We start from the raw sequence: 18,197 nt of genomic DNA, 5'->3' as shown, positions 1-18,197 counted from the left end.
ATAAGAAATAAGGTGGATGATCTTGTTGCACTGTTACGGATTGTCAGGTATGACGTTATGGCCATTATTGAATCGTGGCTGAAGGTCATTTGTAGTTGGGAGCTGAATGTCCAAGGTTACATGTTACACCTGAGGGATAGGAAGTTAAGCAGGGACGGTGACGTGGATCTGCTGATAAGGAATGGCATGAAATCGGTAGAAAGATATGACATAGAAGTTGAATCCTTGTGGGATGAGTTAAGAAATCGCAATGGTAAAAAGGCCTGATGGCAGTTATATACAGGCCTCCCAACAGTAGCTGGATATGGACCACAGATTACCACAGGAAATAGAAAGGTGTGTCAAAAGGACAATGTTATAATAGTCATCGGAGATTGGGAAAATCAGGTTGGTAATGGATCTCAAGAGAATGAATTTGTTGAATGCCTATAAGATGGCTTTTTAGAGCTATTTGTCATTGAGTCTACTAGAGGATCAGCTATACTGGATTGAGTGTTGAACCAGATGTGATTAGGGAGCTTAATCCAAAGCACCCTTAGGAGGCAGTGATCACAATATGATTGAGTTCAACTTGAAATTTGTTAGGGAGAAAGTAAAGTCTGATGTAGCAGTATTTCAGTCAAGTAAAGGAGATTACAGTGGTATGAGAGGGGAGCTGGCCAAAGTAAATTGGAAGGAGATGCTGGCAGGGATGTCAGCAGATCAGCAATAGCTTGAGTTTCTGGGAAAAAATGAGGAAGGTGCAGGATAGATGTATTCCAAAAATGAAGAAATACTCAACTGGCCAAATAGGACAACTGTGGCTGTCAAGGGAAGTCAAAGCTAATGTAAAAGCAAAAGAGAGGGCATACAACAAAACAAAAATTGGTGGGAAGAGAAAGGATTGGGAAGCTTTTAAAAACCTACAGAAAGAAACAAAATGAATCATTAGGAAGGAAAAGATGAAATATGCAAGCAAGCTAGCAAACAACATTACAGTGGATAATAAAAGCTTTTTCGAGTACGAAAAAAATAAAAGAGAGATGAGAGTGGATATAGGACCATTAGAAGATGAGGCCAGAGAAGTAGTCATAGTGGACAAGGAGATGGCAGATGGACTAAGTATTTTGCATCAGTCTTCATTGTGGAAGACACTTGCAGTGTGCAAGATGTTGAAGGCTGCGAGGGAAGATACGTGAGTGCAGTTACTATTACAAGGGAGAAGGTGCTCCAAAAGCTGAAAGAACTAAGGGTATATAAGTCACCCAGACCAGAGGAACTACAACCTAGGGTTCTGAAAGAGGTAGCGTTAGAGATTGCGGAGGCATTAGAAATGATCTTTCAAAAATCATTGGACTCTAGAATGGTACTAGAGGACTAGAATATTGCAAATGTCACTCCACCTTTTAAGAAAGGAGGAAGGAAGCAGGAAGGAAATTATAGACCGGTTAGCCTGACCTCAGTGGTTGGGAAGATGTTAGAATCAATTGTTAAGGATGAGGTTATAGAGCCCTTGTTGACACAGGACAAGATTAGACAAAGTCAGCATGGTTTCCTTAAGGCAAAATCTTGCCTGACAAACCTGTTGGAATTCTCTGAGGAGATTACAAGTAGGATAGATAAAGGGGATGCAGTTGATGTTGTATATTTGGACTTTCAGAAGGCCTTTGACAAGGGGCCACACATAGGCTGCTTACAAAGTTGAGAGTCCATGGTACTACAAGGAAGTTACTGGCATGGTTAGAGCATTGGCTGATTGGTAGGAGGTAGTGAGTGGGAATAAAAGGATCCTTTACTGGTTGGCTGCCAGTGACTAGTGCTGTTCCATAGGGGTCTGTGGTGGGACCACTTCTTTTTTATGCTGTATATCAATGATTTTGATGATGGAACAGATGGCTTTGTTGCTAAGTTTGCAGATGATACAAAGATTGGTGGAGGGACAGGTAGTGTTGAGGAAACAGGAGGGCTGCAGAAGGATTTAGATTAGGAGAATGGGCAAGAAAGTGGCAAATATAACCATATAACCATATAACAATTACAGCACGGAAACAGGCCACCTCGGCCCTACTAGTCCATTCCAAACTCTTACTCTCACCTAGTTCAACTGACCTGCACTCAGCCCATAATCCTCCATTCCTTTCCTGTCCATATAGCTATCCAATTTAACTTTAAATGACAACATCAAACCTGCCTCAACCACTTCTGCTGGAAGCTCATTCCACACAGCTACCACTCTCTGAGTAAAGAAGCTCCTCCTAATGTTACCCCTAAACTTTTGCCCTTTAAAATACAATATTTCTTTCCATCTGTGCAAGGTTCTGACTTTTCGCATTAATAAATTAAAACGTTATTTACAGTTGTTCAGGAAAAATTCTCCAGCTCCGATTCTATTCATTTTCAATCCTTTGAGCATTTGGATGTTTCCGTGAATGGGCTCTGTAGGTTATCAGGGAACTGTGTGCACTACAAAATTAACGTTGATATTGAGAAATTGATGCAGGGAGTGGATGCTGATGGCTCTCCAGTTCTGCTCTTTCAACATACAAGATAAAATCAATTCAGATAAAAATTATTTCTTTTTCTCTTTCTGTACATTTGGTCTGATCTGCTGAGTATTTCCAGCAGTTTCTGGTTTTGATTTGGATTCCCAACATCATAGGACAGTACTGCACGGTACAGCCCTTCAGCCTACAATTTTATGCCAATGTTTTACCCTACACTAAAACCAGTCTAACCCTTCCCCTCCCATATTGTCCTCCATTTTTCTTTCATCCATATGCCTATCTAAGAGTCACTCAAACATCCCTGAGTTTATCAGCTTCCACCACAGCCTTGCTGGTGAACTCCAAGCACTTACCAGCCTCTGTGTAAGAAACCTACCACTGACATCCCCCCTAAACTTTCCTCCACTCACCTTTAAAGGACCTCCTCTGGTACTGGGTATCACCCCTCTGGGAGAAAGGCACTGGCTGTCCGTGCTGTTTATGCCTGTTATCGTCTTGCTGAGAAGGTCACTATTTGTAGAATAGAGCACTCGTCTCTTTTAAATGTTACCTTGTACAAACTGGGGGAACACCATATTTTTATTTGTAATTTCTTTTGTCTCAACAGTGTTCCTAGAGCCCAGCACATAAGAACCGGTGATGTGGCCTTTTGTTCTTCTGCACCAAGAATCTGGAATACTCTACAGACTGAGGTACCTCAGGCTAGTACTGTGGAACGTTTCGAAGCATTTCTAAAAACCTGCTTTTTTAATTTAGCCTATTTATAGGATTACTTAATGCTTGTTAATGTTGATTGTATTTATACAATTTGGTATATTCAATTACATTTTATTCTATATAATGTTAGTATTTATTTATGATTTTTAATTTTGTCTCATTTTTATGACTATGTTGATTTATCCTTACAATCTACGTAAAGGGCTTTGAGCCTGCATTTTAATATATGATAGATGCTATGCAGTATAAATAAAGGTATTATTATTAATGTATTGTGTATGCACTAAATATGTCGTCTCACATTGAAGTACAGGGATGCTGGAAAGGGCACTGTCTCTGATAAACGGTAACTGCAGAAACACAGAAAGGGAATTAAAATCCCAGCTGCCATTCTTCCACGTTCCACCATGTGGCTGTATTAAATGTTTAATAATGTAGTTGAAGCTGCTTACCAAATTAGAAGGGAGTCCTTAACGGAAGCGTTTTGACATTTGGATAATGTTCTGCTGCTACTGAGTTTAAATTCCTTTGGGACACCTCGAAGTTCTGATGAACACCGGATAATTGGAGACACAAAAGACTGCCGACATTGGTATATGGAGAAATAACAATAACTACTTTGAGAACTCAGTGGGTCACGCAGCATTGCAGAACCAGAATCAGAATCATGTTTAACATATAAGACCATAAGACAGGAGCACAGTTAGGCCATTCAGCCCATCGAGTCTGCTCTGCCATTCCATCATGGCTAACCCCAGATCCCACTCAACCCCATACACCTGCCTTCTCACCATATCCTTTAATGCCCTGACCGATCAGAAAACCATCAACTTCTACCTTAAGTATACCTGCGGACTTGGCCTCCACCACAGTCTGTGGCAGAGCATTCCACAGATTCACTACCCACTGGCTAAAAAAATTCCTTCTTACCTCTGTTCTAAAGGGTTTCGCCTCAGTTTTGAGGCTGTGCCCTCTACTTCTGGATACCCCCACCATAGGAAACGTACGCTCCACATCCCATCTACCTGGTCCTTTCAACATTCAGTAGGTAATGTCACTGGCATATCTCAATGTTCATTCAGAAATTGGACGGCAGAGGGGAAGAAGCTGTTCCTGAATCATTGTGTGTGTGCCTTCAGGTTTCTGTACCACCTTCCTGATGGTAGCAATGAGAACAGGGTTGTGTCCTGGGTGATGGGGGTTCTTAATGACGGATGCCTCCTTTTTTAAGCATCGCTCCTTGAAGATGTTTTGGATGCTAAAAAGGCTAGTGCTCATGATGGAGCTGACTGAGTTCACAATTCTCTGCAGCTTATTTTGTTCCTGTGCCGTAGCCCCACCCCTGTCCTTCCCTGTACCAGACAGTGATGTAGCCAGTTGGAATGCTCTCCATAATACATCTATAGAAATTTGTGAGTGCCTTTGGTGACATACCAAATCTCCTCAAACTCCTTATGAAATATAGCCGCTGTCATGCCTTCTTTGTAACTGCATCAATACATCGGGTCCTCAGGTCCTCGGAGATGTTGACAACCAGGAACTTGGAAATGCTCACTCTTTCCACTTCAGATCCCTTTATGAAGGCTGGTGTGTGTCCCCTCCTGTTACCCTTTCTGAAGTCCATAATCAGTTCTTTGGTCTGTAGAGAGATATGCGCAGTTAACATTTTGGGTCAAGACTTCATCCAGGTTGTTCATAGTCTTCTGTGACTGTAGCCCATCCACTTCGAAGTTCAATGCATTGTGCATTCAGAGCTGCTCTTCTGCACACCACTGTTGTAATACATGGTTATTCGAGTTACTGTCGCTTTCCTGTCAGCTGGAACCAGTCTGGCCATTCTCCTCTGACTCTCTCATTATCAAGAAGTTTTCGCTCACAGAACTGCCACTCACTGGATGTTTTTTTGTTCTTTGCACCACTGTCTCTAAACTCTGGAGGCTGTTGTGCATGAAAATCACAGGAGATCAGTAATTTCTGAAATACTCAAACTACCCTACTGGAACCAACAATCATTTCAGGATCAAAGTCACTTAGATCACATTCCCTCCCCATTCTGATGTTTGGTCTGAACAACAACTGAACCTTGTGACAATGTCTATATGCTTTTATGCGTTGAGTTGCTACCACATGATTGGCTGCTTAGGTTTTCATATTAATGAGCAGATGTACAGGTGTACCTGATAAAGTGGCCACTGAGTGTATATTCTATTAGTTCTGACTAATTGAAAAATCAGCTTATGGACAGTTCTCAGCCACAGAAACTTTATGTAACCCAGATGCTGCCTGCATTAGTAGATTATGTTGTATTTCTCTGTGAAAATCTGAACTGTAAGACAAATTAAAGATGAGCTTACCATTTGAAATACAACAATTGACGTCAGTAGTCCACAGCTAAAGGGTGAAAAAATAAGCATTATTGAGTGTTTCTATTCTCTCTTGTTGCCAAGCAGACCTTGTTGGACAGTGGAAATATGCAGATAAGAGGTTTGGGGCTGGATGATTCTTTCTCTCTTGGCCAAATATTGGCTTAGTAAATTTCCAAAAATGTCAGCCATTACTTCGTGTTATACCGTTGCCTTGAGATCACAAGGTTAAGGGTTCATTCCACACGATAGACAATTTAACTCTTTCACAAGTTTTGAGTGTGTACGTCACCGACAAAATGCATAACGGAACTATTAGTCATCTGATTTTCCATCCATTCAAATTACAATCCTTGCCATCAGATTTTCCATTTAGTGCTGTACCTGCCAATTCTCTATGCCCAAAATAAGGACATGTAGATCCAGCACCACATCTTAGAGGTATTCAGTCGGTGCTGGAAAACGTTGAGCCGTCCACCGGACATAAAAACATTTGTAAATGTGGTGAGGTCAGATACTTTTATAAATAGCTGTTCACTTAACAGATTGTAAATTGAAATCATATCAGTTTTAATGCCAGACGTATCAATATGTCAAACAACATTTTAGAAGAGTACAGCTTTCAGCTAAGATACCTTCTGTCTGTGTTAAACATCTGGATGTCATTAAATAGGATCCAACTTCTCCTTCACATACCACAGCTTTATTCTAATGAACCATTCCCTCTGTAGAGAAAGTTGTCAATAAAGAGCAAACTGTAGCCCATGTTTCTTGGCTAAGGAAAGGATTTGTCAGCATGGCGCAATTTTTATGCGATACATGTTTTTTTGTGGTTTTATTACAGAGTGAATGTTAAAATGTTGTTATGTAACGCCTTTGACTTACATAAGTCAACTGAAGAAACAATGAAAAGTTGCAGAATGCAGAGAAGAATCAAACTCACTAGTGTTCCTTTGGATTTCATCTTAGCTTTTGTGAATACCCTTCCTTAACTCTGTCTGTTTTGGACTTTTTATTCGTGGGGTTTTCTATCTGCCAGAAGGTACTTATATATTTCAATAGGCATGGCAAATCCAACTTACAATTTTGTCAGAGATTCCCACTGCTTTTAGTGACTATAATTTAGTGTTCATGTTGCTAAAAAGGAAACTGCAATTTCACAAGAATCATTAAGAAAATAGATACTGTTGAAAAATGGCGAATTTTCCGTCCCATTTTGGATGACTATTTCATTCACTTGGAAGTATACTTTAAATTTCTGGGTTTCAAACATCTTGGATGTTCTGTCCTGGGCCCAATGCATTGATGCTATCATGAAAAGGCATGCTAATGGTTCCACTTTGTGAGGAGCTTGGTATTTCTACAAAGACTCTTGCAAACTTCTATAGACGTACAGTGGAGATCATTCTGACTGGTTGCATCACAGTCTGGTATGGAGGCTCCACTGCACTGGAACACAAGAGGATGCAGAGGGTTGTAGACTTAACCAGCTCCATCACCAGCATACCCTTCTCCTACATCAAGGACATCTTCAAGACTTAAGAAGGCAGCATCCATCATTAGGGACCCTCACCCTCCAAGACATCCCCACTTCTCATTACAACCATCAGGTACGGGAACCTGAAGACCCACACTCAGTGATTCAGAAACAGCTTCTTCCCCTTATCCATCAGATTTCTCAACAGTCCGTGAACATTCCTCATTATTCCTTTTTCTGCACTATGTATTTATTTTGTAATTTATAGAAATTTAATCTACCATATTGCTGATGAAAAGCAATAAAATTTACCCCTTACAAGAAAGTGATAATAAGCACAATACGTCCTCAGTGGGGCGCCATGATAACGTGGTAGTTAGCATGGCGTCATTACAGCTCGGAAGGGTGTCGGAGTTCAGAGTTCAATCCCAGAATCCTTTGTAAGCAGTTTGTACATTCTCCCCGTGGAATGCGCGGGTTTCCTCCGAGTGGTCCAGTTTCCTCCTACAGTCCAAGGACATACTAGTTAGTAGGTTAATTGGTCATTATAAATTGTCCCCTATTTAGGCCAGGGTTAAATCGGGGGTTGCTGAGTGGCACGGCTCAAGGGGCCTATTCTACACTGTATCGATAAATAACAAAATTATTTTAACAGCTATCAACAATCAACAATTTGATTTAGCATGTTGCCTTGGCTTCTTTTCATGGGCATGAGCATCTGAAAACTTGGATGATCACTTGACCTATATTTGTCTTACTGAAGAACTAATTTGCCTCCAGAGGATGAAATAATAATTTTACAGACTATTTTGGATTGAATCCAATCCAACTGTAATATTCCTCGTGGTATTAAGAAAGATTTTTATGTCTGTGATATGAACATATATTTTCTCAAGTGGGTTGTAATTGCATTAGTAATTAGGGGAGTCCAAAACTAGGGGGAATAGATTTAGAGAGGGAGGGAAAAGATTTAACATGGATCTGAAAAGTAATGTTTTCAAGCAAAGGGTGGTGAGTATATGGAAAGAGCTGCGAGCGGAAGTGGTTGAGGCAGGTACAATAGTGTCATTTTACCATAAGACCATAAGACAAAGGAGCAGAAGCCGACCATTTGGCCCATCGAGTCTGCTCCGCCATTTTATCATGAGCTGATCCATTCTCCCATTTAGTCCCACTCCCCAGCCTTCTCACCATAAACTTTGATGCCCTGGCTACTCAGATACCTTTAGAAATACTTGGATGCATAGATGGAGGGGTGGGGCTTCGAGGAAGATGGGCTGAAAACAGAAAACTGGGACCAGCTGGGTGGGTGCCATAGTCAGTTTAGACTGTTCGGTAAAGGGCCTGTAACCGTGTTCCATTGTTCTATAACTTTATCACTGTTTGATTTAGTTCAGAGGGGAGACTGAATAGGCTGAGTTTGCATGGAGCAGAAGAGGCTCAAGGTACTGTACTAAGCAAAAGTCTTATATATATATCTCTCGCAAGGGTACCTAAGATGTTTGCACAGTACTGTAGCAATTGTATGTACTGCACTGTACTGCTGCTGCTAAAAATAACGTATTTCATAACAACATTTGCCATGATAAACCTGATTCTATTATGGGTCTCTATTGTGGGCTGAGAGTGGGAAGGGGGCAGGGAGAGGGCAATCATGGTTGGGAAAAGGGGAAGGGAGAGGGGAGGGAGTGGGAAGCACCAGAGAGACTTTCTGCAATGATCAAAAAAAATTGTTTGGAACCAAATGATCTTGCTCGGTGTCTGAGGGGTGGGTGTGTTTGCACCCCCAACACCGCCCGGCCCCCCTTCTCTGTCACCTGACCTACGCCCTTCCCACTGTGATACACCCTCACCATTTCCAACATCCTTTGCTCCTGCCAGATTTACAAACTCACCCTCCGCTCCACAAATACAATAATGTAATATATGTACCTAAGACTTATGCACAGTACTGTAGACCTAACAGATGTACAAGATTATAAGAGCCACCGATATGGTAGATAACAAGAAACAGTTCCTCATGGTATAATTGTGTAAAATTAAAGACATGCCTTTAAGATAAGAGGTGAGCTGTAGGGGAGTTTCTTTTATGTAGTGTTTGGAATCTAGAACACACTGACAGTGGGGGTGAATGGAGGTACTCTCATAACACTTAATAAGTATTCGGTCAAGCACTTGACACAGCAAGGCAAAGGAGGCTACTGACCAAGAAATGGTAAATGAGGTTAGTGTAGAATTGGATGCTTAATGATCAGCATGGATGTCAGAAGCAGGTGTATTATCACTGGCGTATCATATATCATGACATTAGTTGTTTTGTGGCACAGTGCAGTGCAAGATATAAAAAAATTACTATGTTTCAATAACAAATAAATAGAGCGAAGAGCAATAGTGAGGTTTAATGGGTCATGGACCATTCAAAGAACTGACAGCAAGGGGGAAGTAGATTTTAATATACTTTTAAGATGGCTATGAACTTACCCTTCCCAAAGGTGTTCTGTTGTTAGTTTCAAAAGGCTAATATGAGGGGAGCTAATGTCGTTCCTTTATTTAAGAAGGCCAGGTCGATAGATGCTGGTGAGCCATATATCAGTGTTAGAGTAATTAATGGAGAGAAAGGATTTATGGAAAGGCGGGGCTGATTAGGGATAGTCAGCATAAGTGGGGGGGGGGGGGACTCCAATCTCAGGACCGAGTTTTCTGGCACAAAAAAAGTGGTGTCGTGGAGAGCAAAGGAAGTAGTTTATGGCAGCTGCAGAATCTAGAGCAGCTGGAGATTCAGGCAGAAGGTTGCTGGATGGAATTTAATCCTGGCAAGAGTCAGATGATAGATTTTGGCACATCTGATCAGGTAGGCCATGCACAATAAATTGTAGGGTGCTCAGGAATTTTGATGAACCAAGAGATCTTGGAATGCAACTCTATAATTCCCTGAAAGTAGAAAGAGTGGTTAGGCAGGCATCTGGCAGGCTGGCTTTCACAGAAAAGAAATGAGAGCTGGAATCCTATGTTACAACTTTACAAGCACTGGTTAGGCTGAATTTGAAGTATTGTATACAATTCAGTTTGCCATCTTATAGAAAGTAAACAATTACATTGGAGAAGGTACAGAAGAGATACATCAGGATGCTGGCTGGATTGAAGGACTCTAGTTTAAAAGAGAGATTGGATAAAATGTGCTTGCTGCCCTAGGGCAACGGAGGCTGAAAGATGACGTAATAAGGACATATAAAATTATGAGAAGCATTGATAGAATAGATGGTCAGAACCTTTTTCCTAAGACAATCTCTGAAGAGTATTGATAATGGCTGGGGTCACCCGTCTTGTAAAGTCACTGCCCAGAAGAAGGCAATGGCAAATCATTTCTGTCAAAAAAATTGCCAAGAACAATTATCCTCTTGGAAAGACCACAATCGCCTATGTCTTGCAAATAGACAATCGTGGTCTTTCCATGACAATAATTGTTCTTGGAAAATTTTTCTACAGAAGTGGTTTGCCATTGCCTTCTTCTGGGCAGTGTCTGTCCAAAACGGGTGACCCCAGCCATTATCAATAGTCTTCAGAGATTGTCTGCCTGGTGTCAGTGGTCGCATAACCAGTACTTGTGACATGCACCAGCAACTCATATGACTATCCACCACCTGCTCCCATGGCTTCACGCAACCCCGACTGGGCGGCTAAGCAGGAACGACACCTTGCCCAAGGATGACCTGCAGGCTAGTAGAGGGAAGGAGCACCTTACACCCCCTTTGGTAGAGAAATATGCCACACCTAAAGTAGGGATGTTAAAATTAAAGAGCATAGGCCTAAAATGACAGGGAGGAGTTATAAACGGGATCTGAGGTGAAATTTCTTCATTCACACAGATTACGGTTGACATCTGGAATGAACTGTCAGGTAAGGTGGTGGAGACAGATGCAATTGTTATGCTTAAGGCATTTAAACAGGCAGAGCATAGAACACAATGGCTCAATACTGGGAAATGGGATATGTGTGGTAGATCCTGGAGGAAGGTCTCTGCATTTGACCGGCCTCCCTCCCCCTCTCTAGGTGCTGCCAGAGGATGGTGCCAGAGTCTTGGGTCTTGGGCAATGTTTAATTGAAATGGTTTGTGGGTTGGCTCTACAAATCATGGTGTACATGTTTCTGGTTACTTGTTTTTTTATTGCTATCTTGTGCAATTTTGATTGGGGTGGAGCGGATCTGCGGTCTGAAGTGCCTGAACGATGCAGCACTAAATTAAACTAAACTGAACATCCCTGAACTGTTACAATGACTCTGTGGTTTGATACTCTGTGGTTTTTGCTCGTTTTTTGCCATTAGCGCAAATTGTTCTTTTTTTTGCGCAATGGGTATTTAATGATTTTTTAGAATGTGTTCTAAGGTGTTTCTTTGTTTTGTGGATGTCCGTGGGAAGACAAATCTCAGAGTTGTATACTGCGTACGTACTTTGATAATTGAATCTTAGATAGGTTTTTGAAGATCAATTGAACAGAGTACAGGAAAGGTATGTTCCTGTTAGAAGGAAGAATGGGGATGGAAAGACGAGAGAACCATGAATGTCCGGAGAGGTGATGAATTGAGTGGAGAAGAAAAAGAAAAAGTATGTTGAACTTCAGAAATCAGAATCAACTGAAGAACATGAGGATTATAATGAAGCCAGAATAGAACTAAAGAAGGAAATGAGGAAAGCCAGGAGGGGCCATGCAAAGTCCTTGGCAGGTAGGATTAAGGTGAATCCCAAGGCATTCTATACATACATCAAGTGCAAGAGGATAACCAGGGAGAGGGCGGGACCACTCAACGATAAAGGGGGGAACATTTGCTTGGATGCGGGGAAAGTGAGTGAGGTACTTCGTAAGTGCTTTGCTGCAGTATTTACCGAGGAAAAGGATATGGGAGACCAGGAAATCAGTGTGGAGTGTACAAATGCATTAGGGGGTTTGGAGGTCAATGAGGAGGAAATGTTGTGTCTCCTAGTAAGTATTCAGGTGGATAATTCCCCAGGACCTGATGGGATTTACCCAAGTTATTGAAGGAGGCAAGAGACAAGATCGCTGGGCCCTTGGCCAGTATCTTCATGTCCTCTTTAGCCACAGGCGAGGTCCTAGAGAACTGTAGAGGGGCTAATGTTGTACCTCCAATTTAAGAAGGGAACAGGGGAAAATCCTGGGAACTATAGACCACCAGTCTCATGTCAGATGTAGGGAAAATTCGGGAGAAACTCTCAGAGATAGGATATATGAGCATTTGGAAATCCATGGCCTAATTAGGAAGAGCCAACATGGCATTGTGCTGGGCAGGTCATGCCTTACCAGCTTGATTGATTTTTATCACAAGATGACGAGAGAGATTGATGAGGGTAGGGCAGTGGATGTTGTCTACATAGATTTTAGTAAAGCGTTTGGCGAAATCCCTCATGGGAGGCTAATCCAGAAGTTAAAGATGCATGGGGTCTGCAACAACTTGTTTGTTTGGATACAGAACTGGCTTGCACATAGAAGATAGAGGGTACTGTTTGAAGGAACTTACTCAAGCTGGAGGTCTGTAATCAGAGGTGCTCCACAAGGATCTGTGCTGGAACCTCTGTTGTTTGTGATGTATATAAATGACATGGATGAAAATGTAGATGGGTGGGTTAGTAGGTTTGCAGATGATACCAAGACTGGTGGAGTCGAAGATAGTATAGAAGATTAGCAGAGAATATGGAACGGTATAGATCAGTAGCAGATATGGGCAGAGGAGTGGCAGATGGAGTTTAACCCAGATAAATATGAGATATTGCACCTCGGTCAGGAAAATGCATGGGTACTGTACATGAATAAGGGCAAGATCACTGAGCAAAGAGATCTTGAGAACCAATTTCAAAACTCCTTGAAAGTGGTTGCACAGGTTGATAAGGTGGTTATGAAGGCTTGTGGAATGCTTGCTTTTATTAGTTGAGGCATTGAGTTCAAAAGTCAAGAGGTTATACTGCAACTTGGTAAAACTCTAGTTAGGTCACATCTGGAGTACGTGTACAGTTCTGGTTGCCCCACTGTAGGAAGAATGTTGAGGCTTTGGAGAGGTTGCAGAAGGGGTTTACCAGGACACTGCCTTGTTTAGGGAGCATGTGCTATTATGAAAGGGTGAATAAACTTAGGTTGCTTTCTCCAGAGCACTGGAGGCTGAGGGGAGATCTGATTGAGGTTTACAAGATTATGAGAGGCATAGACAGAGTGGACAGAGAGTATCTGTTTCCCAGGGTTGAAAAATCTAATAGCAGAAGGAGAGAAAGGGTAGGTTCAAGGGGGATGTGAGGGGCAAGTTTTTTTACTCAGAGTTGTGGATGCCTGGAATGGTGGTAGAGGCAAATACATTAGAGGCTGTTAAGAGACATTTGGATGGACACATGGATATATAAAAGACGAAACATTTAGACATTATGTAGGTAGGACGGATTAGTGTTCTTGATTTGCTTTTTAACTGGTTCAGCGCAACATTGTGGGCCAAATATTCTACATTCTATGTCCTATGATCAGCTCAGCATGCTGGGTCAAAGGGTACTGTTCTATAGCCCTGTGATTCTCCGACATGGTTTGCAGTGAAAAGCATCAAGGGGTATTTGGAATGGCAAGTTTAAACACTGGCTGCAGTAAAATGGTCAAACTGGAAGATAAAGTAACTACCTGACTCCTTTTCAATGAGGTTTTTTTTAAGATCATGGACATTTTTTAATTGGGCTCTCTGCTGTAATGCTGTACCAAATGCGCTCTTAAAGACCACTCCATTAATAAGCCGCGTATCTAAAGAGCAACTCTTATACATTGGTAGCATTTCTTTCTGCCTCCCAGAACTCACACTGTCCGTGCTGGTGAAAAGTGGGACAACACAAGGTTTGAACAATAGCTACACGGGCAGATGAAAGATGGAGGCTAAGTAAGAGAAAAACGACGTGAGAGGCAGATGGAATGAAGTGGGGGTGAGGGGAGGGTGGAAGTTTGAGATGTCTGCCGGAGGGTGATAAGGAGGAATGTAGGGCTACCAACACTACACTCTGATCAGCAAAGGAGGTTATTATAGGAACCATTAGGGGAGAGGTGAATGGCAGATGAAACCAGAAAACATGGGGATGGGGAAGGAGGTTGTAGGGGGGTAGGGTGGAGTGACTTGTCCCAAAACGCTACTGTCCATTTCCCACCACAGAAGCTACCTGACCCACTGAGCATCTTGTTAGTTGGATTGTCTTGCAGGTTCAGACCTTCCATGACTGCGTTCACTGTGATATGTAAAATGGTGTGGGAAGATGCTCAGCTACACTGTTGTACATGGACTGCACTCTCTTTAAAGTCATCAAGGCCACCAAGGCCCTCAGCTTCCTCTCAGAAGACCATTGCAAGTGACTACACCACCTCTCTGCAGAGTCTCATTACTTGGCGCTCATTGGAGAATTGAACCCAGAAATATTTTTTCATGCTACGTGGGTCCATATTGCTGCTTTCTGTACCACCCAAGTCAGAGTTATGGAGCACCAGAGCACATAACCAGGCCCTTCAGCCCATCTAGTCCATGACGAACTATAATTCTACTTCGTCCCATCAACCTGCACCCGGACCATAGCCCTCCATGCCTCTCTGATCTATGGACTTATCCAAACTTCTCTTAAATGTTGAAATTGAACCCACATCTACTACTTCTGCTGGGACTTGCTAGCACCATTAGCTTCTGTCCAGTATCAGCTGTCATTGAATGAGCTCAGGTGCCCATAAGGGTTCCCATGAAAAACCCGAATGTTTTCATCACAGGCAGTACTTCACTGAAGATGAGCAAGCCTTTAATCTAGTGGTTAAGGCAAGGAACTATAAATTTGAAAAGAATATTATGATTATGAAGACACGTAGTCCTCTTTTATTGTCATTTAGTAATACATGCATTAAGAAATGATACATTATTTCCTCCGGTGTGATATCACAAAACACAGGACAAACCAAGACTGAAAAAAACTGACAAAACCACATAATTATAACATATAGTTACAACAGTGCAACAATACCATAACTTGATGAAGAAGTCCGTGAGCACAGTAAAGTTCAAAGTTTCTCAAATGTCCCACATCTCACGCAGACAGAAGAAGGAAGAAAAACTCTCCCTGCCATGCCAACCACAATCCGACTCTGAGTCATCCGAAAACTTTGAGCTCTGATCAGCTCTCCGACACCGAGTACTGAGCGCCATCTCTGTCCGAATGATTCGGCCTCCTTCTCGGTCGCCAAAAGCAGGCAAGACCGGGGATTTTGAGGCCTACCCTCCGAAAGATTCACGACCATGCAGTAACAACAGCAGCGAACGGGCGTTTCAGAAATTTTTCCAGATGTTCCTCTGTGCTTTCATGTCCATTCTCCATCAAATCAGAATTGTCCATGGCCCCTATTTAACAGATACAATATCATTTTCAGCGGAGAGCTGAGCATGCGCGGCGTGCCGCCATCTTCTCCTCCAAATAAATGGAAAGATATTTGAAATAAAAACAATTCTTCAGAATAGAAATATTACTCAGTCCAATTTTCATGCGATGAGAGGGGAATCAGCAGTGTACGCACTGGACTACCACCATCATCAGCGGGCTGCTATCTCATAGAGTTATTAAGCGCTACAGCACAGAAACAGACCCTTCAGCCCATCTAGTCTGTGCCAAACTGTTATTCTATCCAGTCCCATCAATTCACACCTGGACTACAGCCCTTCATTCTCCTCCATCCAGGTACTTATCCCAATGCTGGAGTCAAACCCACATCCACCACTTGTGCTGGCTGCCTAAGGAATTTCAGGGTTTGAGCAACTCATGTGAAGTACAAAATGAATGTTTCTGATTTGGAAATATTTGCACTTGATTGTATTCTTACACAAATTTGTTATTGGGACAATTTAAAGGTTTAAAGAGTAGCATTATTAAGAAATAATTTGGAAAATATGTAGCTCAGGTGGTGGATGGCTGGTTTGAGTTGTTCTCTGATCTTGGCAATTTATTAGCAAGCGTTTCATCACCAAACGAGAAGACAGCATCAGTGCGCTACTGATTGTGGGATGTCCTCCAGATGTTTGGTGATCTTCATGCGTCCTGGTCTGGAATATTGCCCGCATTGGCTCATAAATAGAACTGAGGTCCACGCATCTGTTTACAGAATTGTCCACAGAAACCATGGTTCCAGGAATTCCATTGCATGCCACATGTTTGTTTGTGCCATGACTTTCACTGATGCCTGGCCAAATTTGTGCCCCTCTCAGTCTTCATGGGTAGAGACCAGGGGGAGTTGGTCATGCCACTTCGCAGCCAGTTGATGTTCATGGTTCCTCACAGATAGTTTTCTTCCAGTCTGGCCGACGTAGTATTTGCTGCAGTTCCCACATTGGATTTTGCAGACCACACTGCTCTTGTCTAATAGCTTGGTTCATTCTTTGGGCCTGCGAAGTACTCTCCTCAGCGTTGCTGTTGGCTTATGTGTGACTGAAATTCTATGTTCTTGGGGCAATCTTTTCTAAGCTATTTGGAAGCATGGGTTTCCAAGAACAATTCTGTAAACAGACACGTAGACTATTTATGAGCTAATGCGGGCAAAATTCCAGACCACAACTCATGAAGTTCACCATACAATCAATCAGCAACAAGTTTTCCTCCCCACACCTATTTGAGTTTCCAAAATGGCAACCATTCAGCTGATCGCTAAGTATTCAGCTGACCAAGCATTCAGAAGACACACCACAATCAACAGCACACCAATAGTGTCTCCTCGTTTGGTGACAAACCGTTTGCAAGTAATTCGCCAAGATTAGAGAACAATTTAACCCAACCAAGTGAATTATTTGTCACATGTACATCGATACAGAGAAATCTGTCACTTGCATCAAATTGAGATTGTGTTGGGGGGCAGCCTGCATGTGTCGGCACACTTCCAGCATCCAACTAACATGTCCACAACTTACTAAACCTAACCTTAACCATACAGTATGTCTTCGGAATGTTGGAGGAGACTGGAAAGAACGAACAAACTCCTTAACCCAATCAGTGATCTCTGGCACTGTAAACCCATTGTGCTAGCCACTATGCTACCAACCCGCCAAATGGAAAATAACATACTTTAAATGTCTAGGTCAGCCAAGGACTAGAAAAAGGATGTAACACAATCATATTTTCACAAAAATGATTCCAGGATCGAAAGGCTTGTCATATGAGGAACGTTTGATGGCTCTGAGCCTCTACTCACTGGAATTCAGAAGAATGAGGGGTAACCTCATTGAAACCTACTGACTGTTGAAAGGCCTCGATAGGGTGGATCTGGAGGGGATGTTTCCTATGATGTGGGAATCTAAGACCAGAAATCCCAGCCTTAGAATAGAGGAGTGTCCTTTTAGAACAGAGATGAGAAGGAATTTCTTTAGCCTGAGGGTGGTGAATCTGTGGAGTTCGTTGCCACGGGTAACTGCAGAGGCTAAGTCTTTACACATATCTAAGGCAGAGGATGATAGGTTTTTGATTAGTCAGGACGTGAAGGGATACAGGGAGAAGGCAGGAAATTGGGGCTGCGAAGAAAATTGGATCAGCCATTACGAAATGGCAGAGCAAACTGGATGGACCAAATGACCCAATGCTGTTCCTATATCTTATGGTCTCCTGGTCTTTTATTTTGCATTGTTGAATTAACAATCTCTCCACCTAGTGTTTTTTTTAAATAAAACCATCCAAATAGGAAACAACTAGCTCCTAAATCTGACAATGCACGAGTGTATGCTAGGTTTGCTTCCATATAAATGACAGAATTCTGCTCCAGTATGGGGAACCTCGCACAAGACCAATGAAACTCTTCCAGCTCTGCACTTCCAGCTCTTTAATGTGCTTTTCCTAGCACCAAAGAATTCCTAGCTTAAAAAAAAAGCTAATGTGAAGAATTGTATTTTTTTCACTGAAGGGATTTCTGCTGGAATGAGGAGCTCAACCTGCCAGTCCAGAACAGGAGTAAACATTTAATCAGCAAGTACCATAAGACCATAAGATATAGGAGCAGAATTAGGACTTTCGTGCTATTGCATCTGTTCTGGCATTTCATCGTGGTTGATCCATTTTCTCTCTCAGTCCCAATCTCCTGCCTTCCCTCCCCCCACCCCACCGTATTCCTTCATGCC

The 18,197-nt window shown here is 42.2% G+C and overlaps 1 long non-coding RNA gene across 2 annotated transcripts in view; it reads left to right on the top strand.

The window, feature by feature from the left end:
- LOC140211370 (uncharacterized) overlaps window positions 1-18,197 on the top strand; it is a 42,923-nt gene that overhangs the window by 2,473 nt on the left and 22,253 nt on the right. The window contains exon 3 of one of the 2 annotated variants that reach the window (XR_011889437.1): window positions 3,091-3,175. This is a non-coding gene — a long non-coding RNA (uncharacterized lncRNA). Of the gene's footprint in view, window positions 1-3,090; window positions 3,250-18,197 lie in introns of those variants that run through there. The other variant, XR_011889436.1, reaches the window with a different exon arrangement.

The sequence above is a fragment of the Mobula birostris genome, chromosome 17 (assembly GCF_030028105.1).
Source record: "Mobula birostris isolate sMobBir1 chromosome 17, sMobBir1.hap1, whole genome shotgun sequence".
In the NCBI taxonomy this organism is placed as follows: Eukaryota; Metazoa; Chordata; class Chondrichthyes; order Myliobatiformes; family Myliobatidae; genus Mobula; species Mobula birostris.
This window is presented reverse-complemented; position numbering and strand designations above follow the sequence as displayed.